Below are 27,894 nucleotides of genomic sequence, written 5' to 3' on the forward strand. Positions count from 1 at the left end.
TTGAGTAGCCCACGGTTCCACCACGAAGGCTCTTCAGGTGAGTTGAGGAGAAGCGTCTGCCTCAACCCAGGGAATTCTACAGACAGCACCGTCTTCACACACAAGGAGATGGAGTGTAGGGTGTCTTTTGGCCAGGCTGTTGGCATGGTGGTACCGTTTTGTAGTTTCTCAAAAAATGACAGCCTGCACTAAATAGCACTTGGCTGACACTCACGATCTGTGCGCACGAGCATGGGGGATGTTCTTTGGTTCTAAAATTCCTTACACCAAAGGTTGGAATCCGTTGTCTTTCCGTATACCTTATAACAGAATGTAGGGCTTGTGAACACTGATTATTTTTAAGCTTCTTAGTGTGAGCTATGCATAAAATGTAAGGGAAGAGTGGAGTATATTGATTTGAGAAATAAAACTATGTAATAGTGTTTATCCTTTGAAAGTAGAAAAATGTTTTGGAAAGACACAGGAGTGTACATAAGTTTCTCTTCATTCTAAGGACACTGGTGTTAGATGCTTCTCTTTGATTGCCTCTTTGAGGGATCCACTGGGGACTCTGTGTTGAGAAGGGTTCTGAGGCTCCATTTTGGACTGAGGGGCTAAAAACTAGTTGTTTGTTTCTTTTTTTTTTAACCCAGAAATATTTCCTGTGGCAATGGCAGGGAGAGAGTGACTCTTCACATACCCGTGTAGCATTCACTCTGTACACTGTCTTCAGCACTGAGATGCCCACTAGGAACCTGAGGAATTTTACCTGTGATAAAAGTCCCGTTATATTTTTCAGAGATGTCCAGAGAATGTTCTAGAAGTCATTCCCACATCACTATGTGTAAAGGGCATATGCCTATCATGCCATGAATTAATTCATGTGGTTAAGAGGAAATGCAGACTTGGGCCAGGCTTAATTTTTTTTCTCCCTATTGAAATCTGGGGTTTCAGTTCTCCAGAGAGACTCTCTGACCCACTTAGATTCTGGGCACTGCCGAGTGGCACCGCTCCCAGAGAGGCACGATGCACTCCAGGGCTCTGCCAAAGTCAATTTGGCTCCGTAATTGTGAAGTGCTCTCCAGTTCAGAGACTCTCCCCACATACTAGTTCTAATGCAAATCCCAGGAAAGCCCAACAAGGTTGTTTCTTACTGTTTGTTTATTTGAACTCCACCCAGTTGTTTGTTTGTGGTGTTTGAGGCAGCCCTCGAAGCGATTTGAGGTCTCAACTTCAAGAGGACAGAACAGGTAGAGTCACGTAACAGGAGTATCTCCATCATAGAGAAGAGGAAGCTGCTTTCAAAAGGAGGAAAATGACTTGCAAAAAGAGTTTTTAAAGTGGGGAATGGCAAGGCCAGAGTCTGGTCTCTTCTGTGACCTTGCACACTCTTAGCCTCTGGTTGGTATCTTGGTTAGGGTTTTATTGCTGTGAACAGACATCAAGGCGGTTCTTACAAAGGAAAACATTTCACTGGGGCTGGCTTATAGTTTCAGAGGTTCGGTCCATTATCTTCACGGTGGGAAGCCTGGCAGTGTGCAGGCAGACATGGTGCTGGGGGAGCTGAGAGTTCTACATATTGATCCAAAGGCAGCCGGGAAGAGACCGTCTTCTACAGGCAGGCAGCCAGGAGAAGGGGCTCTTCTGCACTGGATGGAGCTTGAGCATAGGACCTCAAAGCACCCCCATAGTGATACACTTCCTCCAAGACCACACCGCCTTATAATAGTACTTCCCATGAGCCAATAATGTTCAAACCACCACAGTTGGCGAGACATTCTTTCTCTTCTCACCGTCAGCCACTTTCCATTCTGAACTGTTGGATAGGTATTTGTGAAAGCACGCTCTGGCCTCTTTTATGCTGGGACACTAAAACCGATTCTACTGAGGACCCAGTAAAGGATCCCCCTTGCCTGAAGGATTGTTTAGCAAGGCACTTGAGTGATACGAATTGGTCTGGACACTGTTGCCCATATTACGTAGCCATGAAAGTGTAGCTGAGGCTGATGGGAAATTTCTATTATTTATCAAGGTGAGCCATCATGATAAGCAAGTGGGATCTCCTGTTGGTAGTCAGGGATAACTAGAGAGTCAAGAAGAAAAAAAAAGAAGAAGAAAAAGACATCAATAAAAATCACTTAGAGAGCTGACATTTAGAAAGAAAACCTGTGCTCCCTTGAGACTGTCATATTGCAGTGAAGCCTGTCCCTGGGCTGTGTTGGCAAGGCAGCAGCGTCTTTCTTTGACAGCCTCTTGTTCTCCCCGGCTGGTATTTTGGTGGCCGATATCATCACTTGAGTTAATGCGCTTCGCCTCCTGTAGGAACTGATTTGACTGCAGTTATGTTAGCTCACATTTTCTCCGTCATTAAAGCGCCTATCTGCAATTTGTTCAAAGGAGGTTGCCTACCTACAACCTCTGTTGGAGCCCCGTGCCCTTTCACTGGCGATGAATTTGCCTGAGTGTACTGAGCTCACTGTCTAGTTAGATTTCATTTCAATGCCAATCTAAAGTACAGGAAAATATGAATTTAGGAGTGCTGTCCCATTCATCAGAGATTTGTGGCTTTTGTTTGAACACATAGCATTTATATAGCATTTTTCTTTAATGTTCTCAGTGATAAGTTTTGCTTTGACCGTGAGACTGGGTATCATTGCATGGGAAGGAGACATAGTTCAATGGTCCAGTCCTTCAGTTACTAATCAATTTGTCATGTGCTCTACACACCTGCATGTAGCATCTTTAGTAAACAGACTTGGAAAAATGTCTGTGGTTAATAACTCGTGGATAAGATCCCTGGTAACAACCTAAGGTATAGATGCTGCCTGGGAGGTCTTAGTCACTGTCAGTCACTCAGCTCTGAGGTCCTTTTTCTCCAGGCTTGCACCTAGCCATATATGACTGGACCTTCTTGCCCTGCCTTTGACAGAAGCTGGAATTTAAGAGGCTGTATTATGGAGAGATGGTTCAGTGGTTAAGAGCACTGACTGCTTTTCCAGAGGTCCTGAGTTCAAATCCCAGCAACTACATAGTGGCTCACAACCATCTGTGATGAGATCTGATGTCCTCTTCTGGTGTGTCTGAAGATAGCTACAGTGTACTTATATATAACAAATAAATCATTTTTTTTAAAAATGAGGCTGTATTAGAGTTGAACTGAAGGTTACTTAGCAATCCAGTCCCCTCACTCTAACCTTTTGAACAACCTTCCCTTCGTAAGAAACATTTTTTTTTCTGAGACAATCTGTATCTAGGTTTCTTTGCTTATTTTTGTTTTTCAAGCCTTATCTGTCCTGGAACTCATTCTGTAGCCCCCTCTGACCTCAAACTCCAGCTTCTGCCTCCTGTGCCACCACCAGAGGTTTCTTAAAGGTACTTTCCCTAATAATCATTGCTTTTCAGTCAGGACATAGTCATTAACTTCCAACCTCCCTTCTTGTATGGCCTCACTACTGTAAAACCCAGTAATATCTGTTGGGGTTAGTATTTTTTTTAAAAAAAGATTTATTTATTTATTTATTTATTTATTTATTTATTTATTTATTATAAGTACACTGTAGCTGTCCTCAGACACACCAGAAGAGGGCACCAGATCCCATTACAGATGGTTGTGAGCCACCATGTGGTTGCTGGGATTTGAACTCAGGACCTCTGGAAGAGCAGTCAGTGCTCTTAACCACTGAGCCATCTCTCCAGCCTGGGGGATAGTTTCTCTGCTGTCTATTCAGACACTGAGTTCTGTGCCCCTGTCCAGACTGCAACCTAACACTTGGGATAGTGTATTAACCAATATGATCTAAAGAACGCTCCCCAATAATTCCTGATTGACTAATAAAAGGCTGGACCTATGACTAGGCAGAGAGGACAGGAAGGCAGAATTTTATTTCAGTCAGGTTGAGGGATCCCAAGGGGACCACAAGAGAGGAGGAAGAAGAGGGAAAGAAGATCACCATGAGGAAGGATAGACCAAGAGCACAAGGCCAAGAAAAGCGCATCCTGAGGACACCCATGGAACAGAGCAAGCCGTGGGAGACTCAAAAGCAAGTACCATGGGGCCTGTGGCTGGGATGTAGATTAGAGTAGATCAGAACCTGCCTAGTCTAGGCTCACAGCTTGTTCACAAAAATGCCAGGCTTCCGTGTCTTTTATTCAGGAGCTATGTGGGCCAGAGAGAGGCAGAAATCTCCCACAAAATTACTTCAACGGCTATCTCTGTGCAATGCTTTGTACGGGGAACATTTAGGGCGAAGGCCGATGTCGCATGAGAACGTTGTTTAACAGCTTTTCACAAGCCGATTCCTGACGTGGAATGAAATTGGCAGACTGGTCCACTTGAAGAGCCTCAACCTTTTAGAAAAGGAACCGCTGCTCTTTTGAGGGATACCATCTCAGGGTCGTCACCGCAGAGACCAGGGCACCTGACAGAATCAGGTTTAGAGGGTGAGTCCCAGAAGGTCTTCAAAGTTTTCAGGGAGGAAAGTCCGTGTTGGTGGTAGATGAGGAAGACGATGTGAGTTTTCTCACATACGAGGCGTGATAGCCTTGCGTGTCAACACCAGGGGAGTCCCTAGCAATCAGGAAGGATCTCCAACTGGAAGAAAAGGGTATTTTTTTTTCTCACATCAATTCAGCTCGGGAGACATTCTTTTTTTAATAATTTATTTTTATCACATGCGCATTGGTATTTGCCTGCATTCGAAGTGTAGGGATGTGGGATTCCCTAGAACTGGAGTTACAGACAGTTGTGAGCCACCATGTGGTTGCTGGGAATTGAACCCAGGTCCTGTAGAAGAGCAGCCAGTGCTCTTAACTGCTGAGTCATCTCTCCAGCCCGGGGAGACATTCCTTTAGTGAGATATGTCTCTTCCCTAAAGACCACTGATGTATTCTGTATGCTAACAATGTAGCTTTAAAGAACACAAACAAAATCCTACATTTTTATAAAACTGGATGAAAACCGGTATTCTAAACTCTACATACCCCAGACATCCACACTCATCAAAAGCGCACAGGCTGCCTTGAGTATCTTCAGCTTCCTGTGCCTGCTCTGTCTGGCATCACCGTTTTGTTTTTAATTTATTCTTGTTTTATATGTATACCTGTTTTGCCTGTGTATGTGTCTGTGCACATATGCGGAAAGTGTCCATGAAGATAAGGACAGTGGATCTTCTGGAACCAGAATTACAGACCACCATGTGAGCCACCAGGTTGCTGAACCATTGCCTTAGCCCACTGTTTTCTACAGGGTTCTTGCTGTCCTTGAAGCATCCATATTCTCTCTCTCTCTCTCTCTCTCTCTCTCTCTCTCTCTCTCTCTCTCTCTCTCTCTCTCTCTCCAGGCCTGGGCTTTGGCTTTGGGGGAGCATGATTAGAAGACAAACCTTCAGATCTTGTATGTATCTTGTCCTACACCTTGCCTTCATCTCCTTTAGCCTTCTTTTTGGCCCTTGGGGGTAGCACTGGGTGCACACAGACACTTAGTGCAAAGACGCAGCATCGCCTGGCTTCAGCCCTTCCCCGCATCATTCTGTTTCTTCCACACATGCGGTGCGGTTTTGCTACTTGCTGCTTTAGTATTTGTTTTCAAAGTTTTCAGAGTCTTGGGTCCATTTACAGAGCCCCTCTGAGTCCTGTTTTTTGCAGTGTGTGTGTGTGTGTGTGTGTGTGTGTGTGTGTGTGTGTGTGTGTGTGTGTGTGTGTGTGTGTTTATGAGAGAGAGACAGAGACAGAGACAAAGACCAGCTTGCATAAGTCAGCTTTCTCCACCTTGTGTGTCCTTGGGATCGAACTCTTTGTATCAGACTTGGTAGTGTGTGCCTTCCCCTCCCCAGCCATCTCACCAGCCCTTGGTCCCCAACTTTGCACCAGTGTAACAGACGTGAGGGATGTCAGGTACAGAGAAGACGATGAGTGCGTAGTCATTATAACGCCAATGAAAAGGACAGGGAAGCTTCTAATACTTCTCTTGCGACATACTGTGTGAATCCTTGGCAGAGGGAATATTTTTATTGCATGCCTACTATGAAATATTATGCAACGTGGAAATTCCAAGTAAATACAAAGATTATCTCCTATAATCAGCTAGTGGAGGTGTTCATGGAAAATATAATTCAAATACATACATATATTTGTTCATACTTATGGTCATTTGTTTATATATGTGCATGTATGTGTGTGTAAGTGTCTAAGTGTGAGAGTGTGTGTGTGAGTGTGTGCATAGACACAATGAAGAAGTAGGAGAGGAGTCCTGGACCATACATCTTCAGCTGTGAATGTAGCCTGATGGGCATACAACCTTCATCTCAAGAGGTGATGCTGAGGATCTCCTGGCCATCAACGGTCCTTAACAAATGGAACAGAGAAGGTCTGTGCTCCTAAGAAACTGACGTCGTAGTGAGTACAGAGCCTGAGGTTCATGATGTACCATAAATATGTCAGAGACAAGTGATGTGAGGAAAATCCAGCAGCGAGAGAGATTCCAGTTTCTGAGAATGAGAGGTGTGTGAGCTCGAACTGACTGTTGAGAAGACCAACAGAGAACTAGCCTCATGCTACAAGCAGCGCAGGGAAGGATGCTGTGGATGCAGCTTCCTGAGAGGGTGGAGGAGAAGGACCTGCAGGGCCAAGCTGTAAGTCTGAAGAAGCCAGTTGAGTTTTCCCTTAAGCTTGGTAGGAAGTGCCTGGCTTTCTAACATAGGGGAATGATGCTCTCTGCTTTGCCTTTGGAAAGTTTCCTCTGCCTGCTCTATAGAGGACAAGATGAGTTAGGGAAGTGGTGTAGGTGAGAATTCACACTGCTTAGATGAAATGGGAGATGCAGAAGGACTCAGGCTATATTGTAAATATGTGAAGGACTCATGCTTGTGTGTTGGAGGGCCCTGAGGAAAGGAACCAGATTCTTATTGCTAGAGTTCTTGAAGATGTTGGTTCTCTTGATGAGGTCAGGAAATCTGGTGAGGAGGAGACTCGTGAAGGGAACCTGGAGCATGGTTTTGTTGGTGTTAATTGGCAGCTTCAGTAGAGAGTGCTGTGACAGGTTTTGGGTTCCTGGGAAAGGTAGGGCTAGAGTAGAGTTGAAACTCCTGGCCCAGGGGTTGGATGAAGTGGCCACAAGACAGATTCGGAGTCTCTGTGCACAGACACACCATGCATGGGAGCTGGAAAAAGACCTGGGCAGGGTACAAAGATGACCAGGCAAGTGAATTTAAAGCCAAAGAAAGTTGGAGTTTTGTACATGGGCAGAGTTGAGAAGGGAATGATAAAAAACGCTAAGAGAAAGGCTTCTATCAGAAAGGCAGTAGTCCTCTTGATATCAGCATCCTAGAGGGATGCTGATTTGTCCCCTGGGAAAATGGAAATTCTCTCGTCCATCGAGAATCCCTGGGGTGTGGCCTGTGCGTGCTTGCCTGTCCCAGTTGCCAAACCAGGTTAGTCTTCTATGCCAGCCTTAGGTGAGCAGTGGGCCTGGAATGGTTTTGCAACTTATTTCTTTGCCTTCCTATAATTGCGTTGGGTGTGGTTATGTAGTCGTTAAGGGGCCTTTAGAATAGGCAAGAGAGCAGGCCCTGCTTGGTCAAGATGTGGACAGCTGATACAAGACAATAATGTGTGCAATAAGAGATTAGGGGATGGTGGAACGAAGGCAGAATGGGTTTCCAAATTTGAAGCTACTTTTCCTTCATCATTGAAGTAGGAAAAAATGTTTTAAGCATGGAAGCAAAGACTCCAATGGGCTATGCAGGAGCTGGGAGAGCCCCAGCCTCCTTATTCTCTGTATCCTCCCTGCTTCTGAAAAAGATTTGAAGTCACCTATGTGTAGACATATATTGTTGAACTGCTTATTCCTCTTACCGACACATATTGTCAATAATGACCCAACAGTAGAGCCCAGGCTGCCCATGACCTTCCCTCAAGGAAGACAAACAGGAAAGCAGTTAGCTCTAATATAATAACAGACCAGGAGAGAAAGAGAATAGATTCTGTCAGATTCGGTTTCCACAGGATGGAGAAGGGTGAGAATTGCTGATGAGGAAGAGACGAGGTACTGGAGGGGGAGCAGAGGGCAGATTGGGGACAGATGTGAGCACAGCTGTGGGCACAGCCTAGGAAGCCAGTGCCCTTAGGAGCATCTGGTATGGAGATGAAGTACTTCTAGCTCAGGCTAGAAAGGGAAACAGACTGGGCAGGGGCTTTATGCTGCAGGCGATAGAGAACCCTGGGCTTTAAATGGGCACCTAATTAATCTTTATTGCTGAAGGAAAAGTATAACATTGAAGAATGGCCAATTTAGTATTTCTGCTCTGGGTACCAATGCTAAAGATCATCATCCCTGAGGTGAATTGTCACCACATCAAATCAAATGTCACGTTCTTCCCTTTCCAATACTGTCTCTATTTCATTCTAGTAAAATCTGCCTGTGTGTATGTGTACTCTTGTGCACCTCTCAGTGTCTGAAATGGGCATGGAACGTTATGGAGCTATTCTATCTCTCATGGCACTGTATGACAGCAAACGTTCCCTAAGGATCATAGCACGCTAAATAACATGAACGAATAAAATATTCTCCCTATTGGGCACATTTTAGCTCAGAAATTGGGGGTGGGTTCCCTTTTTAAAAGTAAAAGGTACACAGATGTGAAGTTCATGTGAAAGAAGCAAGAGAAACAAGACCTTCTTCATCTTGAAGGTGACGTGTTTGCCCTTGCGTGACTTTACAAGTGGGCAGTGAGTAGTCGCACTCTTGCAATGAATCTAGTGGGTCTTACTTCCTCCTTCCTTGAGTATAATGCACCCTGGTGAATCGGGTACCATATGCTTTTCAAATCAGAACCTTCTAGAGGAGCCAGACACTGGTGTGGCTGAAATGGTTTAGGACATGAACTGCTAAAAAAAAAAAAAAAAAAAAAAACAATTTCAATAACTCTTAAAGGAAACCCAACTCTCTTTGTAATAAATTCCTTACATAACAAAACTGTAGTGGAAAACGTAATGGCAATGTCTTTCTTCCTTTCTCCCTCTCTTTCTCGTTTGCCACCTCATACCTCTAAGAAGTTAATGGTTTAAGGAAAACGCTCAAGCCCAGCAGATCATGTCAAATATTTGGCTTGGTAGGATTAATATTTCACTGCGGAGTGACAGTAGGCGCGCTGTCCTAGTTTTAGGGATGATTATGTAAACTAATGAGCCTCATCCATTACAAAAACTTAGGGAAGCAAAAAGCTATTTATCATGTGGATTACTTGCCTGTGCTTGGAGGACATTGAAGTTAAGTATTAAGAACTTACAATGAGGTTGCATTTAATTAAGGCTGTTCTTTCTGGGACAATGAGGTTCATAATACGGGGCACTGTGGACATGTTTAATACTGCTTTATTTTTTCAAAAACCCAATGCTTTGTTTCTCTTTGCTCCCACTGGCTTGACATTGACTTTCATTTTAATTTGCCATCCTCTTGAGTTACTTCAATTACAACACCTCTCAAGAAGCAGTAGGTTGGTGGTGGTGTACTTGTTTACCCCAGCCACTAGAGGGAAGTGACTCTAGTGTTTTTGTTTTTTGTTTTTTGTTTTTTTTCTGGGGAAGGACTTGACCTTTCCATCAATGAAGAGCTTGTCCTTTGCCTTGGGGGCACCTCTGTATCTTTCCTGAGGAGAATAATGGAGAGGATGGAGTATAATTAAAGATATTGGCCTAGGGTGTGGAATTGATGGTCTACCTATTTCCTTCAAGACAGCTCCTAAGAGGCTTCTCCCCCACTGTGATAAGATGCCATGACTAAAGCAACTTACAGAAGAGTTCACTGAGGCTTATGCTTCCAGAGTGCATGAGTCTGTGTCCATCATAGAGCGGAGCACAGTACAATAGGGGCAAGCTTGGTGCTGGAGTAATAGCTAAGCGCTTACATCATCATTTGAAAATATTAACTAGGAGAAGCAGGAGAGGTGCTAGCTTACTGGGGATGGAGAGGAGTTTTGAATCATCAAAACCAGCCCCCCAGTGGCTCACCTCCTCCAACAAGGCCACACCTCCTAATCCTTCCCAAACAGTTCCACCAACTGGTAAATACATTGAAATATAGGAGCCTATAGGGGTCCTTCTTAGTCAAACCACCACAGCGACCTGTCTTTGCTGGTAATCCTTTTAGAGCCCTTTGGTCTGCTAGGTGTCTTGTGACTCCTTCTAGAACATTAAGCACTATTCTAAGTGGTTAATGTAGTAATATAACCCTAGCTGCAGCCTGTGAGGTAAGTACAATTACTCCTATTTTTTAGAACAGGAACGTTGGGTCCTTAGGGGTTAAACAACTTGCCCAAAGTCACTAGATTCCTGAGGCCTGCCACTGTTGTCATGAATCCAAGCAAGGGCTCCAGCATCTGTGTCCTTGCTACCCTCCAACACCGCCTCTCTTCACACCAGTTCCTCAAGCATAAAGAGACATTAACATCCACAGAAGTGTTACATTTGCAAACAGTTTTCATCTTACATCTCTGCAGCCTTCCGAGGATGTGTGAGGGCTGGTGAGATGCAAAGCAAAACTATTAAATATAGCATGCTTTGCGGGGAGCAAGAAGACCTGTTTGATGCGGGATGCCGGCTACTGTGAGATGTCTGACAGCATTGTCAAGAGAGGCTGCCAGAGGTCGGTACTGTAGGCCCTCCATGCTTTTAAACGGATCCATGTTGTACCTTCTCTCATCTTCTCTGTAGCACTTCTACGCTGCCTCGATCAGAGCTCCCAGCTCCTTATTGCCCGTGTAGAAAGTCAGCTGTCATCTTTCAGACCTGGAAACGTTGGGGAGCATGTGGGAGACCTGCTTATCGCTGATCAGTTGGAGTTCTCACTATTTCAGTGAAACTTGTGGCAGCCCAGAATGGATGTCACCAATTGGGCAGCCTGTGGTATCTGACTCAGCACAGGTGTCAGAGGCTGTGCTCTATGGGAGTGGAGGTTTAACCTTCCCCCATGGATACACGGCCCTAGCTCTGAGAACATCTCGTTTCATATGGGGAGCATTGTTTATTTCCCTCACCGGCCTTCTAAAGCCAGTTTCCTTAATAAAATAAATTCAGTTTTTAATAAGGTTTTTTTTTTTCAGGGACTTCCCAAACATACAATAAAAACAAAACAAAACAAAACAAAAAAACTAAACCAATTTTTTTCAACCAAGGGGGCAAATAAGTTTTTTTTTTAAATAAATAAATTGACATGATAGGTGATTTTGGTTAAGATAAAAGGAGTTTCTAGGCTCTATTACATCTATTTTAAATATTTTTTATGCCTTACTTTTATCAATTAAAAAAAAATCTTTGATCCATGCCAGGATATTTGGAGACTGCATGCATGTGAAACTGGGTAAGAATTTTGCCTTTGTAGTTTGATTCTTGCTACAGTCAGCCCTGCTGCAGAGACACAGAAAGTTAAGTTGAGATTTACAATCTGCTGATTGTTGACATCTCTCTGGAGGATTGTCTCATAAACAAGAATGTACGGAGGGCAGCTAGATTTTTGTTCACGGCTATTCTCTTTGATCGAAGAAGTAAAATAATGACCTCTTTTGAAATAATTGCATAGGCCCGTAGAAGCTATCGAGATTTTTGGATTTTTTTTTTTCTTTTTTGAAATCTGTTTTTCTGTTTATTATGTCGGTTTCACATTTAAATTTCAAGAGCCATATGGCCATTCTATACCATTTCATTTCAGTTGCTGGTAAGTGTGACTGGCCACATTTACTTCATCCTATTTCTTAAAAATATCCATTTCCTGTGTATGTGTGTTGTCTCTGACTGTATTTTATGCGTGCCACTCACGTAGGTAAGGATGAGCCACCATGTCCGTGCTAGAAACTGAACTGGGGCCCTCTCAAGACCAGCAACTGCTCCGTGCTGAGCTGCCCTGTTAGCTCCCCACACTGCATCTCTCCGTGAGACCTTCCCAAAAGTTACTGAGCAGGACTTGGAGACTTTCAGATAGAAATGCGTTCCGGAACTTTTTTTTTTATTTTGAAATCTGATAAATTGACTAGATGTCAATTGGAAAACGAACGACATTTTACAAAGTTCGTTCTACTCTGAAAGGTTGATCCATTGGAGATAGATAGATAGATAGATAGATAGATAGATAGATAGATAGATAGATAGATAGATAGATAGACAGACAGATAATAAGTGAATGAATGAATGAATGAATGAATGAATGAATGAATAGGGTTCAGATTTCTTTCAGTGGCCCCAAAAATGTAGCTCTGAGATTCAGGGACTAACTTCACCTCCTCACTCAAGCAACTGAGCCCTGGTTTGTCCCCAGTGCCTATGGTTTGGGAGAGTGATGTTAGCAAGACCTCAGGACTGACATGGTCTTCTGATGCTTATTGTACGGTTATTAACATTTTGTAGAGATGATGGTTCAGCAGTTATGAGACCACGATGCTCTTGTAGAGGCTCTTGTAGGTTTGGGTTCCAGCATCCGTACCAAGTAGCTGACAGCTTCTTCTGGCCTCTAATGGTGTCTTCATTTACTTGCACAAGCCCACATAAAGACCCTTGTACACACATAGTTAATATTAAAATTAATTTTATGTATGTGAGTACACTGTTGCTCTCTTCAGACACACCAGAAGAGGGCAACAGATCTCATTACAGATGGTTGTGAGCCACCATGTGGTTGGTGGGAATTGAACTCGGGGCCTCGGGAAGAGCTCAGTGCTTTTAACCGCTAAGCCATCTCTCCAGCCATAATAATTTTTTTTTTTAAGGAGAAAAAGTTAAAACTGGTTGTCCTTTTTTTCTTTTTCTTTTTGGCATGTGTACTCTTTCTATTCATTTTTTCATTGTTTCTACTTTTTTATTTGTTTACTTCCCTTGAGTATATCACACTGAAAAGAATCCAGGAATTTATGGCATCGCTTAAATTTATACAATGTCACTTTGACCTTTCTCAAAACTGTGCTTAATTGCATAGTTATAGTGCCGCCCTTTGGTGACATCCAGATGGATGGGGATCTGGTCCACTCAGAATCTCCTTCACTTCTCTCTGAAGCACATCTGAGGGATTTTCTGATCTGGGGGCTGGGCCAGCCTCTGCTGCACACACGTGGCCTTGCTCTCTAGTAAAACTAAAAGTAATGAGTAGCGCCCCCTTTTCAGTAGACAGAGCTGAGTCTGTCCCAAAAGAGACACATGTTGGAAGCTTGGGCCTTATAGTGATAATGCTAAGAGATGTGGGGACCCCTCAGAGGCCACCAGGAAGCGTGACTATGGTTCTCACATTTGTGCACGTGAGGATGTGTCATGGCGAGAGCAAGCCCTGCCTGACTTGGTGTTTCATCTCCTGCACATATTCCTGCTGCTGTACCTTGAGTGGTGTTGTGATGTGGCAGGAACTGAACTGGACAGAAACCAATGCCATGCTTTGCGGCCTCCAGAACAGTGAGCCAACCAAACCTCTGTCCTTCATAACGTGTCTGCCCTTGAGTGTTTCCTCATAGCAGCGGAACATGGACTAATACTGTGTTCTCCAGATCCCTGGCAGCTCACCGAAGTGGCTTAAAGGCCGGTTCTGTGACAGAATTACTGGATGGATCTTTTGAAGCCAGGTATTCTGTAGTCTAAAGAAATGAAATTATTATTTGGAAATAGACAGAAGGAACCGTTGACAGTGGGACCTGATGCCATTCGAAGTCATACATGATGATTATCTTTTCATTTCCGGCGAATTAAAACTTAGCTTCTTTGAACAGATGAAGGTTACCCACACACCTGGAGGGAGCCTGGGCCTGCTTACTTTTCCATGGGTTTTATACATCAAGCAATGTTATTTGAAAGTACTTGGAACTGCTTCAAGAAAGTCGAGTTGATATTCAGGCTAACTGATGGTCTCACTTGCTAAACACCAGAATACAGCTTTCCTTTTTCTTTTGGAGACAGAGTCTAACTATTGTAGTCCTAGCTGTCCTGGAACTTACTCTGTAGACCAAGTTTACACTTGAGATCCACCTGCCTCTGCCTCTAGAGTGCCAGGATGAAAGGCACGTGCCACCATGCCTGGCTAGCAAACGACTTAAAAATGTCTTAAGATCCATGAAAACTGCATCCACAGTAAAAGAATTAAAATTTCGAGTTGTCTGTGAGGCCCACGGTTCCTTTCTGATGTGTACCTAAGACTCTTCTTGTCAAGTACAGCACCATCCTTTCCTGTTGGATTTTTCATGAAACAGTTCACCATGGTGCAGTATTACTTCACAAGGGCTATTTGTTTTGGTGACTTCGTAGTTAGTAAATAGATCCTCTACCCTCGATGGCTGAGGAAAAGGAAAAGAACACAGGGTCTACATCGGCGATGAGCAGCCTCTGTGTTCTGCATCCTCATGACTTTCCTCGGGCGAAGAGGGCAGGGAGATAGGGCGGAGCCACCTGTTGCAGGGCTTTCATGCAGATTCTGAACTCGCTGAAGCATCTCTCACTGAACTCAGACTTTGCAGTGATGAGTGGACTTCTTTCCCCATCACCAACAGCTTGTACTTGTCCTCTCAAACTTCCAATTCTAAAGTGTAACCCCAGGGTCTGGTTCACATCTTCAATGTGATCAAGGGAAACATTTATTAGTTAAAACTAAGTGGTGGAGCTGTGGGGTGGGGGGCTGGAGAAATGGCACAGTGGTTAAGAGCACTGACATGCTCTTCCAGAAGTCCTGAGTTCAATTCCCAGCAACCACATAGTGGCTCACAACCATCTGTAATGGGATCCGATGCCCTGGAGACACCTACAGTGTACTTAATAAATAAAATAAACAAATCTTAAAAGAAAGAGTTCTTAAAAAAAAAAAGAGTAGGTTTGCAACCCCATAGGAAAAACAACAATATCAACCAACCAGACCCCCCCTGAGCTCCCAGGGACTAAACCACCCACCAAAGAATGCACATGGAAGGACCCATGGCTCCAACTAACAGAGGATGGCCTTGTTGGTCATCAATGGGAGGAGAAGCACTTGGTCCTGTGAAGGCTGGTTTCCCCAGTGTAGGGGATGCCAGGGCAGGGAGGCAGGATGGAGTGGGTGGGAGGAGGAGCATCCTCATAGACTCAGGGGAAGAGGGGATGGGAGAGGGGAGAGCCAGGAATGGGGATAACATCTGAAATGTAAATAGATAAAATATCCAAGAAAGAAAAGAAAATGAAATGCCAAAAATTGTTATGAAAATTTTTGTTGATGAATTATATGGACATTTTTCTAACTTGAGAGTTTTCTAGTGTAGGATAATATTACTGGTTTTGTATGAATATATCTGAATAAAATGCTTCACCTCAAAAAGAAAAAGAAGAGGAAAGGAAACAGCTTTGAGTGGGAAAGTTCTTCTACACTACAAAGACCAAGGATACTGCCAATGTCACCCATGCATGGGCCATGATCTGATCCTTTTAGATCAGCTAGGAAAATTGGAAGAGTCGATAGTTTATGTTATGAGTTACTATTCATTTGCTTGAGCATCCTAGTGTGATATATATATATATATATATATATATATATATATATATAGTAAAATGTACATTTCTTTAAAAACAACAGCAACAAAACCTTTAAGTAGGTTTTGTTGGCTCATTTTAGAATCAGAACAAGATAATGCAGGAATGGCCGTTCGCTGGAAGAGACAGTGTGACAGGAGAGGATGCCCATGGGAGTGGCCGAGTGCCAGAACGCACTCGGGTCAAGCAACTTGCCTGCTTGCCTTTGCAGCTTCTCTTAAATGGAGTGGAAGAATTTATAATGGAAACAGACCCGTGTGACCCAGAAGGTCCCGGCTGTGAGGTAGCAGCCAGCAGGTTGTAACCTTGAGCACTACTGAGGTAGCGCCTTGAATTCTCATCTGTTCCCTTTTGGAGTTGTGCTCAATGATGATTGTGTTCCCAGCAAGATTGAGTTTCCAACCTCAGAAAAAGGTCACCCTGCCCAAGCTCCATTTTTTTATCCATTGTTTCAGGAGAAATAAAAGCAAACCATATTTCAGCCATTCTTATCGTAGAAGAGAGTTAAAAGCTAATAGAAGTTTGGAATTCATTTTTAAAAGCAAACCATTAATGTCTACCCACGGGTTACAGACTTAAATTTGTATTACCATTTTTGTTCCTTGTTATGTATTTATTATATGTAAGTACACAGCAGCTGTCTTCAGACACAGCAGAAGAGGGCAGCGGATCTCTTTACAGATGGTTGTGAGCCACCATGTGGTTGCTGGGATTTGAACTCAGGACCTCTGGAAGAGCAGTCAGTGCTCTTAACCACTGAGCCATCTCTCCAAGCCCCCTTTGTTACTTGTTATGAACTTGTTATGTCTATAATGACAGTGCTTAAAGGACAGTTATCCAGGAGCTGGAGAGATGGCTCAGCAGTTAAGAGCACTTCCTCCTTTTGCAGAGGTCCTGGGTTTGATTCTCTGCACCCACAAAGTATCTCACATCATCTGTAACTCCATTTCCAGGGGATCCAATGCCCTCCTCTGGCTTCCATAGGTACTGCATCCATGTGCAGACATTCAGGCACATAAAAAAAATTAAAAATAGGGGTAGAGAGATGGCTCAATGGTTAAGGACACTGACTACTCTTTCAAAGGACCCTTCAATTCAATTTATGTAGTGGCTCACACCATCTGCAACTCTAGTTCCCAGGTATCAGACACCCTCTTCCGGCCTCCTCAGGCACCAGGGCTGTACATATCCATAAAACACATTTTTTTCTAAGTGTTACCTTTAAAAAGAAAAATAAACTTTTTTTTTTAAATAAAAGAAAGACAAACCATTCAGTCAGTTGACGAAAGGCACCATGGGTTTGGAAGTGTCCCTTTATGGCTTGTATGTAACAGATGGAGAAATAGAAAATTAAAGGTTTGGTTTTTTTTTTTTCCCCTTTCCCTGAACCTTAGAAAGTAATATGTGTACATCCATTCATCCTGAGTATCTACTTTGTACTTGAGGCATACAGACGAACAGAATCTGTCCTTGTACTTGGAGAGCTCAAAGCCTAGTGGGGAATTAGACCTGTAAACACATCATCTTGCTGCAGAAGAATGATTGCTATACAAGAGGCATGCGATGCATAAATTCATCGGGGAGCCTGCAGGAGAACTACTTATGTGTGCAGGAGAAAGTCAAGCAAACTTTGCTGGAGGGTGACCTTCCAGCTCACACTTGAAAGATGAACGGAGGTTTCCTAGGCAGTGGGGGTGGAAATTCTAGAAGCAAGGAACAGGACGTGCAAACTGTATGGCCGGGTTTATCGTGTCTGGGGATCCAGAAGTAATGCGGTATTTCTGACAAGCGCGAGTTTTATTACTGAAGCCTAAACCACACAAAGGCCCACGACCGGAGACAAGGCAGGAAAGATGATGATGGACGCCGTAATAAAATATCCTTCAGAATTGATCTTAATTTTCTGGAGACGTGCCTTCCACACTGTACAGAAGTCACCTGACGTTTTGGTGTGATGAAGACTTCTGAGCTCCAGTCTCAAAATTCACGAATCATTTGGGGTAGAGAAGAGCCCTAAATGCTTCCTTAGCCTGGCGTGAGTTAGTGGTGCGAGATAGAAACCACCCCGGGGGGAAACGCTACAGTAGTTGAACGTTGTTTCCTGAGTAAGTGATAGGACCACAGGCAGATGTGGGGGCTGGACAGGTTGGAAGGAACGGTTTCACGTGGTATCAGGGAGTCTGGGGAGGAGGAAAGGGACTGATCATTCAGACATGAAATAATGGCTACTCTCTGGTGAGAGCAGAGACAGTACCATGTTTAACTTGAGAGCCAGAGGCAGGTGGAGCTCTGAGTTCCAGGTCAGCCTGATCTACAGAGTGAGTTCCAGGACAACCAGGTCTACACAGAAAAACCCTGTCTCAAAAAAGCCAACCAATCAACCAATCAATCATCAATTGATAAATGACCTGTTTTGTTCTTTTTTTTTTTTATCATCGTATATACTACAAAATGTGTTTACTTTAAGTCGCACTTTCTCTTCAGCTTTCTCGTCACATGTCGCTGGCTTTCCTACTTCTTTCCTTTATATATTATTAGCATTCTCTGCAGTTTTGAATGTACTTGATCTCCCGAGGGCCACTAATGGGGACAGTCCTTATTTCCCAGTAATTAAATATGCATCCTTCGTCCACTTGCTATCTTATCGGTTGCTTTATCTAGCAACAGCTGTCATTAACTGACAATCTCTTTAGAAACCAGGTTGTGATCACTATGGTGCTTCTTAGGAGTCTTTTATAGAATCTGGGACAATGTATCTGCTCAAGGAACAGTTATACTCTTGGCGCCCGAACTCCATGCTGTCCCTTTCATCATAGCCTCCATAATAGAAAGACAGGAAAGCCTGCAGGTAACAAGCTTACCTGTGCTTAATGACAGCCGCTCAGTAGCTTCGGTGAGGACCACCAGGTTTTACTTATGCTCCCCTGGATAATTTTCTTAGCTGCTGTCTTCTGTTTCTAGGCACTGAAAGAAGAAAGTATGTAATGTGGGGAAGCAGGCTTAGAATCCAAAACAGTTAGCGTAAATGCAGGGCTCTCCTACCCTGCAAATAGCCAGTGCGTATATTCAACATAAAACAAAGCACTGTGCACATTCATAAGCTATTCAGCACCAGAAATGCCCAGTTGCCACAGACAGACAGGTAAGGGTTTATGCCTGGAAGACAGAGGTTTTTCTTTTCTTTTCTTTTTTATATTATAAAATTCCTGGGAATAGGAATATGACTTCTTTTTAAAAAGAAGGTTTAGTATTTACTTTCCAAGCACATAGAGCTTTCACACGTGCATCTTATTTCGTGTGTCAAAAAACATCAATCACATCTTATGAAAATGCCCGGGCGTGTGTGTTCTTCCTTAATTTTGTCAACTCTTCAGAGCTGCCTCACATTCTGAGCAGCCTGAACCGTCACAGTCATGAGGACAAAACTGCCACATGTGTTGACTTTGGAAACTGAAATTTGACTTTTCTTTTTTCAACTCAAAGTAACTAACTTATGAACTGGAACCGCTTAGTTGGTAGGGTGCTGGGTTATCGTATGAGAAGAACTCCTGGGTTTGATCTCCTGAACCTCATAAACCAGGTGTGGTGACTTATGTCTCTGATCTTAGCTGTGGGGATGTAGAGTTAGGAGGAACTGAAGCTCATTGTCACCCTGGGGTGTGTACACACACAAACACACACACATATACAGACACACACACACAAACACACACACGCGCATACACACACACCAACACACACATACACAGACACACACAGACACAGACACACATACACACACACACACACACAGACACAGACATACACACAGACACAGACAGACACACACATACAGACACACACACACACACACACAATATTACAAGCGGTTCTGAAGATCTTTTGTACATATGATGTAGCATTATAACTCTCACATGTATTTTTTTTTTTCTTTTTTTTTTCGGAGCTGGGGACCAAACCCAGGGCTTTGCGCTTGCTAGGCAAGCGCCCTACCACTGAGCTAAATCCCCAACCCCCACATATATTTATCATACCTAAATATTGTTCATTTTAAAGATGTGGGGACAAAGACCATGACCCAATAGTCACAGCCATATTAATTAAAACAAGCAATTAAAGCAAACTTTTTTATTTATGTACAGGGGTTGCGTCACCCTAAGGAAGCATTGGGCGTAGGCAAGATAAGGGCTTTCATGGATCATGGGTAGGGGGTTTCCAAATGAGGGTTCTGGCAGACAAATAGGCAGGGTTACAGAAGCAGAACTTAACAAGTGGATCATTACAGCCTCTTGTGAAACTAACATGGTTGCAAGGTGGTCGTGAACAACAACAACAATGAAGTGATCATAACAACCTTTTCAAAACAACATTGTGGTTGCCATTTCCGGGGAATATCTGTACAGAACAATTTGTAGTTAGGGTTACAGGTGATGGTATAGCCCAGCCCTTGAGAAACAGTGTGTAAGGGTCCATGATTCACCAAAGAATGATACCCCAGACTCGAATCGTATGTAAACACAAAGAGTGTTTTATTCTGCAGAAGTCCAGCGTGCTGGGGTCTCCCATTACCAATATAGAGAGACACCCGAGTGAGCTCGAGGCCTGACTTAAAGCAAGTTAGGGGATCCTGGGGTAGGTGATCTTTATCTTGCTCCACTTCTAGAGACATTCCATTACCAAGGGGTGGGGGCTGGAAACTTACCAGGGAGGTCTGGAAACTGTTGCTGGGGAAGTCTGGAAACTGCAGCTGCCCCACTGTCCTCGCCTCAGGCCAGGTGGCCGGGCAGCTTCTGAGGCCTGAACTGGCTTGGACTCGCCCAGTTCTGGGATACAGAGATTTAGGCCTCATCCTCTGCCAGTTTGAAACCTGTCATGGAGTCAGCCTAGCCCTCTCAAGAGGTTTAATCATAACCAGGAGTGGACCTTGTTTGTCTTTATTATAAGAGGTTGTCTTAGTTTGGGTTTTATTGCTGCAAAGAAATACTATGACCTAGGCAACTCTTATGGTGGGACACCATTTAACTGGGGCTGGCATAAAGTTTCAGAGGTCCAGTCCGTCATCATCATGGCAGGAAGCACAGCAGCATCCAGGCAGACACTGTGCTAGAGGGAGAGCCGAGAGTTCTACATCCTGGCAGCCAAGAAAAGGCTGTTCTACCCTGGGTGGAGCTTAAAGGCTGCTCTCAAAGCCCACCTCCCTCACAGTGACACATTTCCTCCAACAAGGCCACACCTATCCTAACAAGGTCACACCTCCTAATAGTGTCACTCCCTGTGTGCCAAGCATTCAAACTCGAGAGTCTGTGGGAGCCATACCTATTCAAACCACTATGGATGGTTTTCAAGCCTAAGAGAGAAGCAGGTTGATTTAGCAATCGATGTTTGTGTATGTGTGTAGTGTATGTGTAGATACGTGTATCGTCACCTTCCAGATTGATTCTAGAGCAGAATCAGTACAGAGTCCTGGTCTCCCTGTGTCCTTGTGGACATTAAATGCTATCACATTTTAATCTTTCCCAATTAGGTAAAAATGACATCTGATCTTTTTGATCACATTTCTGTGACAGCTCTTCATGACTTGACATTCTGTTTATCTCCCAGTGAATTAATATTACTTCAAAAACTTCTGGCGTAACGATGATGTGACTTAACAGAAACTCACCCTAACCCTGCTTGGGAACTAGTCGGCTAACTCCCGTGTCGTCGCCAACATGTCCTGTTTCGTGACGGTTTGGATCAGGTTTTAACAGTCGAGTGGACGTCTGCTCACTGCAGAAACACCATCTCTACCTCTGTCTGCATATTCCTTTGTGGTACCTTCACCACAACTCCCTCCTCTCCTTTTAATGGGGTAATTCTCACGGTTATCTGGCCTGAAGGAGGAAAAAAATACTCGAGAAAAGATGAACTGATAAATTAACCATAATCTTACATTACAGAGAAGGCCTTGGTGTCAGCTCTAAAGGGCTAAATATAACCACGCTGACCCGCCTCAACCAAATTGTCACTTTTTATAATTGCACTGTAATTCATTCTCCGGAGCTGAATGAGAAATGATGCACCTTGGACCCAGGCTTCTGGATCAAGTAGCACCATGTCCTTGAAGTTAACTCCACACCGAGATGTACCCCTTACTGACTAGGGTCCAGTGTTACGATCAAAAAAATCACTTAGCATCTCGTCCGCAACCGATCGCAGCACCTCCACCCTCTCGCAATTAGATGCATATGCATAGGCCCCTATGTTGTGGCGCTTTTGAGTCTGAGGTAATAGATGTTCATCATGGGTACATTACATATAAATAATGGAATGGACTTACGGATCTGCGAGGCTGAAATAGGAGCAGGCAGGCAAAGCTTTCTGAGACAGGAATAGGGTCGTTGTTCAGAGTATCAGGCTTCTGGCAGTAACTGTGCTGTCCTTGCCTCCTTACCTGTGAGAGAGCTCATCCTCGCGGCCTTCTTACCTTTGCTGAGCCCCACGTGCCTCTCGTTCTTCACCTTCGGTCACCTCGCCGTCTTCTCTTCCTCTTCTCTCTTGTTTTAACATTCTGCTCAGTGATGGTATTAAAGATTTAAAGACGAAAGCGGCATGGCCCCAGCCTGCGAGGAGCTGTCTTCTTGAGGAGAACTGATCTGAAGCAAATCTGGATATTGATAGTGACTGAACCCTTGTCTGGGATAGAGCCCAGACAATAGAGAGATGTACCTAACCCACCGTGGGTGTTAGGCTTACACAAAGACTGCCTAGAGCAAATGGCTGCCGAGTACAATCCTGAGGCAAGGAAGGTTTAGTCTTGCTCTGTGTGCGAGGTCTTCCTGTTTATGAGAAGAGGGCATCGCCCTCCAAGACTTGCTCTCTGTTCTGTGGTTATGTTGGTAGCCTGTTAGAGGTTCATGGGATTTCGATTTGCTGGTGTGCATTCCAGACAGCTGTTTTAGAGTCACAAAGCCCATCTGCCTTACTTTCCTATCACCGTGAAGAGATATCATAGCCAAGGCAACTTATAAATGGAGGCATTTAATCTGGGGGCTCACTGTCCCAGACAGTCAGAGTCCATGACCATCATGGCAAGGAGCGTGTGTACCGGCTGGCTTTGTGTGTCAACTTGACACAAGCTGGAGTTACAACAGAGAAAGGAGCCTCCCTTGAGGAAATGCCTCCATGAGATCCAGCTGCAAGGCATTTTCTCAATGAGCGATCAAGGGTGGGAGGGCCCAGCCCAGTGTGGGTGGGGCCATCCCTAGTCCTGGGTTCTGTAAGAAAGCAAGCTGAGCAAGCCAGGGGAAGCAAGCCAGTAAGTAGCAAGCCATCCATGGCCTCTGCATCAGCTCCTGCCTCCAAGTTCCTACCCTGTGTAAGTTCCTGTCCTGGCTTTAGTGATGAACAGTAATGTGGAAATTTAAGCAAAATAAACCCTCTCTTCCCCATCTTGCTTCTTGGTTATGTTTTGTGCAGCCATAGAAACCCTGACTAAGACAGCATGGCAGCAGGCAGGCAGCAGGCAGCAGGCAGCAGGCAGCAGGCAGCAGGCAGCAGGCAGCAGGCAGCAGGCAGCAGGCAGCAGGCAGCAGGCAGCAGGCAGCAGGCAGCAGGCAGCAGGCAGCAGGCAGCAGGCAGCAGGCAGGCAGGCAAATTGTATTGGAACAGCAGTGAGAACTTATATCTGATCTACAAGCAAGAGACAGAAGAGGGCTCTTGGAATCTTTAAGCTTGACCCCAGTGACACATCCTCCAGCAAGGCCATGCTTCCTAATCCTTCCCACACAGTTCTCCCAACAGGGTACCAACTGTTCAACTATAAGAGCCTCTGGAGGCCATTCTCATTCAGATCACTACACCTCTCAGCTATGGATCTCCCAGGAGCCTCCTCCTAAGTCCTTTTCTGGTAGTGTGCCCCGTTGTCCTCTTGGGGGCAGAGGATGCTCTATCCACCTCAGTTGAGGTCTTTTTCACAGGCCCGTCCTCTGATTGACACAGCAGAGAATTTCCTCCTTAGAAGTGCTTCCCTGCCTGCTCCCCGGGCCTAACCCATTGAAGTTACTGCCTGTCTGCTACCTTTCCGATCTTCTGCTGTCCTAAGGTCAGAGTGGGACACATGACACTCTTTCCCATTTCATCTCCTCTGCATTCTGTCCTGCCACCGTTTAGAACATATTCTTCATGCCAACCATGAGGATTATACAGCTCTCTGATTGACTATTGGGAAGAGAAATTGACTATTTGTCTTTCCCAATAACTTTAGGACTCTGCATCTGAATTTATGATACTTTATTTTTTTCCCCCCCACTTTTCCTAGGGTGATACAACCTGATCGTTGTCTGCCATGGGTTTCAGCATTCAGATGTATCCCTAACCAGTTCATTACCCCTCCCAGTCCATGTATCTTTCTTACAGTTGAACATTGTAAGCACCCACTTGTTTAATAACACAAAGAGAGTCTCCATCTTCCGGCTGTTTATCGTGTTCTTTTTTTTTCCCTCCTGTGTATATCATCCTTTCTTTATATAGTTTTCTACATTTTTGTATTTTGATCCTGTTTCAATTCTATAGTGTGTGTGTGTGGGGGGGCTTCCTCACTTAGAAAAGTCACTGTGCATATCAGACCTCCTCCCTTAAGTTCAGCAGGGCATTTAGAAGCCTGAGCTAATGGACTTACCGATGTGAACAGCCTTGAGCAATAGTCATGTTTAGGAGCTGAACGCAGGGATAGGAATGAGTCAAGCGAATTTACATCAGAATCGCCACTAGGTCAGGATCAGGTAGTCTTCACGGAAAACTCAATGTCCTCCATGGATATAGATACACAGACACGGATTCTTGAAAGCCCCCTAGTCCTAACACCTAGGCCCAGGAAAATTAATCTCTATGTACTACACACAAAGGAGTCCACAGATACTTTTTAATACTGTTCTGCTTGGGCACGGGGCATCTGGAGGGAGAGTAAAAAGTCTGTAAAAAATGTATGAGGAAAATGAATCATGAAGGATTAGACCTTCTACTTTCTACCCATTTCTTCCAGAGCTGGCCTCCCAATAGGATGACAGGCTTATTTCCCCATCTCATTTTCCCTTCCTTGGAAAAGCAGTGGCTGTTGGTGACATTTTGATGAATGAATGAGAAGTCTGGGTCCCAGACTGCACCCACCGCTGTACTGGCTTGGTGGTTGTCCAATAAGTAGAAACCTTGCTGAGTGTCCATGTATTGGCCGAGACCAACTATGCTCTTCAGGACTTCGAAGGCTCAGCTCCTTCTTAGTTCAGCAGCTTTTTGGCAGCTGCAACTCAACCGTGCTTCCTCTTCCATCCATATCATTATTTTGTCTGTAGGAAAATGTCAGTAATTCTGACAAATTCAATCCTGTGTTTACCGACTGCCTTGTCTCCTGAATCATAGGTTACTAAATCAAGTCATACAGGTTAGAAGACAGGTTACACTTGAGTGTCACGCCCACTCCTATCATCAGTGAGTGTGGGAATCTCTCAAGTACTCGCTCTGTGTTAGCTAGCTGTGTGGGTACTTTACCTAGTCTTACGTTTTCAGCTAAATCCGAATTTTCCCACACCCTTTTCGTGAAAATGATCAAATATATTTAGTTAAACTTGACCGGCGTTGGGTCCAGAGAGATGGTGGACAGCACTTAAGAGCATGGACTACTCTTGCAGAGGACTAGAATTTGATTTCTAGCACCCATGTCAGGGTGCTCACAGTGATCTGTGACCTCAGATCCTGGCTCTCCTGGGCCCCTCCTCTGGACTCTTTCAGTGCCTGCACACATAGATGCACGTCCGTACTTTGATATACATAATTTTTAAACCTTTAACAATAGCTGCTAGTATCTGAGAGTTTCAGGAATCCCTCAAAGTGGAAAGCAGAGGCAGTGAAGAGGAAAAACAAAGCTGTGGGCCAGCGGTGAAGAGCACCGACTGCCCTTCCAGAGGTCCTGCGTTCAGTTCCCAGAAACCACATGGCGGCTCACAACCATCTGTAATGGGATCCGATGTCCCCTTCTGGTGTGTCTGAAGACAGCTACAGTGTAGTTATATAGAATAAATAAGTCTTTAAAAAAAATAAAGCTTCGATTATATCAGTGTACCCATTTTAGTTGTTGCCATGTTCGTAGGCAACGCCAACAAAATGAACTTTGTAGAAAGGTTATGGAGAATAGGAGAGTTGGGAAGTAAAGACATCAGGTCTTACTTAAACCCGTCCAGAGCTGAATTCTCAGCCTGTGTATATCCTCCCAACTTGTGACTAAGAACTCCTCTTGGAAACCTGACTCTCCTTCCTCTACCTTTTCCTTCTGTGGATGCAAACCTAGTTTCATACAGTCTTTTTTTAATATTCGTGGTCAGCTCTTTCTTATCCCTCAAACGTTCTCTGCTTTCAGCAGAAAGATACCCAAATTCACGATTTTTCTAGCATAATTTCAAATCCTCTCTCGCAACCTTGACTGCTCTTCTCTGGCAGCCTACAGTGCCCCTCTTCATCAGCAAGCTCAGAGAATCTTTGGTCTGTCTGTGGAATGTAGAGACGGCACTCAAAGGGGAGTTCTCCTTGTGTTCGCCTGTGATATTTCCCGAAGTCGTGCTAGGACCTAAACTATGTTTGTACTGCAAAAATCCTTGCATCTCTTGGTGACAAAGACTGGTAAGAGAAAGCCTTCAGAATTTTATAACATTGTTATAGGACTATTGAGAGTTCAGGGTTCTGTGAGAGTATTGATGGATCTCTTCATACTGGTCAATTTTCTGTATCGTAGGAGACAGAGTAGACACGTGGATAGTAGAACTTTCTATACAAAAAGCATCTCTAAAAATGGCCGTGTAAGTCTGGGACTATTTGGTTCTGGAAATACAGAGATCAATATAATCTGGCCTTCACCTTGAGAAACTCACAGTCTCACAGGGAAGGCAGCAGACAGTAGCCAAGTAAATGCCATGTGGCTGCTATCTGGGGAGACCTACTTCTCAGGGCAATGGAGGGTACAGAACATTCTGGAATGCCCTTCACTCCAGGATTACCTCATTGAGTGAAATGTTCCTTTAGATTCTTCATGTTGTCAGCACTGACTCACCACAGACATTACATGGAGGGGTTTTAGATGGGTTATCTCATTCTCATTTTTGTATGCCAACTCCCAGAGGTTGGTTCTGTTATGGATCTATGTTACAATTAGGGAAAATAGGCAGAGATTAAGTGACTTGCTTAAGGTTAGATTAAGTGTTGGGGCCAGAATCAAAGACAATATGACGCCTTTCTCAGAGGGAGACATTATTTAAAACAGTGACTGCCAACAAAAAGTCATTGGTAGTGTCTGCAGACATTTTTGATGGGCACCTCTGCTATCCAGAGGTGGGATGTTGCCAGACATTTTCCAAAGTACAAGAAAGCCTCAAAACCAAAGAATGGCCCAGGCTATAGTGTCACTAGAGAGAAACTCAACTACAGCATGGGTTTCTTTACACTTTTTAGAGTGCACTTTGCACCACTTAGAGTAGCCAGTCACCTCTGGGTATCCATGACGTACACGTCCACATCCTGGGATCTCAAATGATCCCAGAGACCAGTGATGTTCAAGCCTCCTGTAAATGGGGCTGGAGAGAAGGCTCAGCAGTGTAGAACACTTACTGCTCTTGCAGATTGAGTTCCCAGCACCCACATTTAGTGGTTCACAACTGTCTGTAATCTCAGTTTCAGGAGACAGGATGACTTCCTTTGGCCACTAGAGGGTACCTGTGTGCACACGGGGCACATAAAGACGAACTAGTATGAGCATACACCCAAAATAAAGAACATTTAAAGATGTTAACCAAATTTTTATAATACAGATTATGTGCATGTGAACTCTACGTGTCCTCCCACCTATGGTAAAACCATCTCTAGGTAATGTTCAATATAAAACGTGTATCCTGAGGAAATAGATGGTATATAACATTGTTTTGGAAGTACGAACAAGAAAAGAGCCCACACCTGTTCACTAGTCACACAATTTTATTCGCAGGGTTTGGTGGTGTTATTATTTCTTTGGTTTTGTGTTCTTGAGCCAGGGTCTTGCTATGCAGAGCAGACGGTCCTAGAACCCAGGCGGTGGTTCCTCTCAGCTTTCTCTGGGTGCCGAAGAGCCAAGTGTGCACCAGCATAGCATTTATATATTTTTATATATTTTTAGTCTTAGTATGCTTGAAGCTATCGATGCAGAAGGGTAGCTATACCTCAAAACATTAAAAGCCGAAAAGCAGGCACGGGGGATGGTACTGAGAGGGCAAAGACAGCCAACCGAAGCTTTTAGGATCTTAGAAAATGTCGCAGGTTGTTTGTTTGTGTCACTCCTTGCTCAAGGCCCCAGTTTCTCCTGTGTAAAATTGGGTGGATTCTATGCATTTTCCTTTATTTTTG

The 27,894-nt window shown here is 44.2% G+C and overlaps 1 protein-coding gene across 1 annotated transcript in view; it reads left to right on the top strand.

Moving 5' to 3' along the window:
• Mast4 (microtubule associated serine/threonine kinase family member 4) overlaps positions 1–27,894 on the top strand; it is a 590,118-nt gene that overhangs the window by 394,200 nt on the left and 168,024 nt on the right. The window lies entirely within an intron of this gene.

This window comes from Rattus rattus, chromosome 3 (assembly GCF_011064425.1).
Source record: "Rattus rattus isolate New Zealand chromosome 3, Rrattus_CSIRO_v1, whole genome shotgun sequence".
Classification (NCBI taxonomy): domain Eukaryota; kingdom Metazoa; phylum Chordata; class Mammalia; order Rodentia; family Muridae; genus Rattus; species Rattus rattus.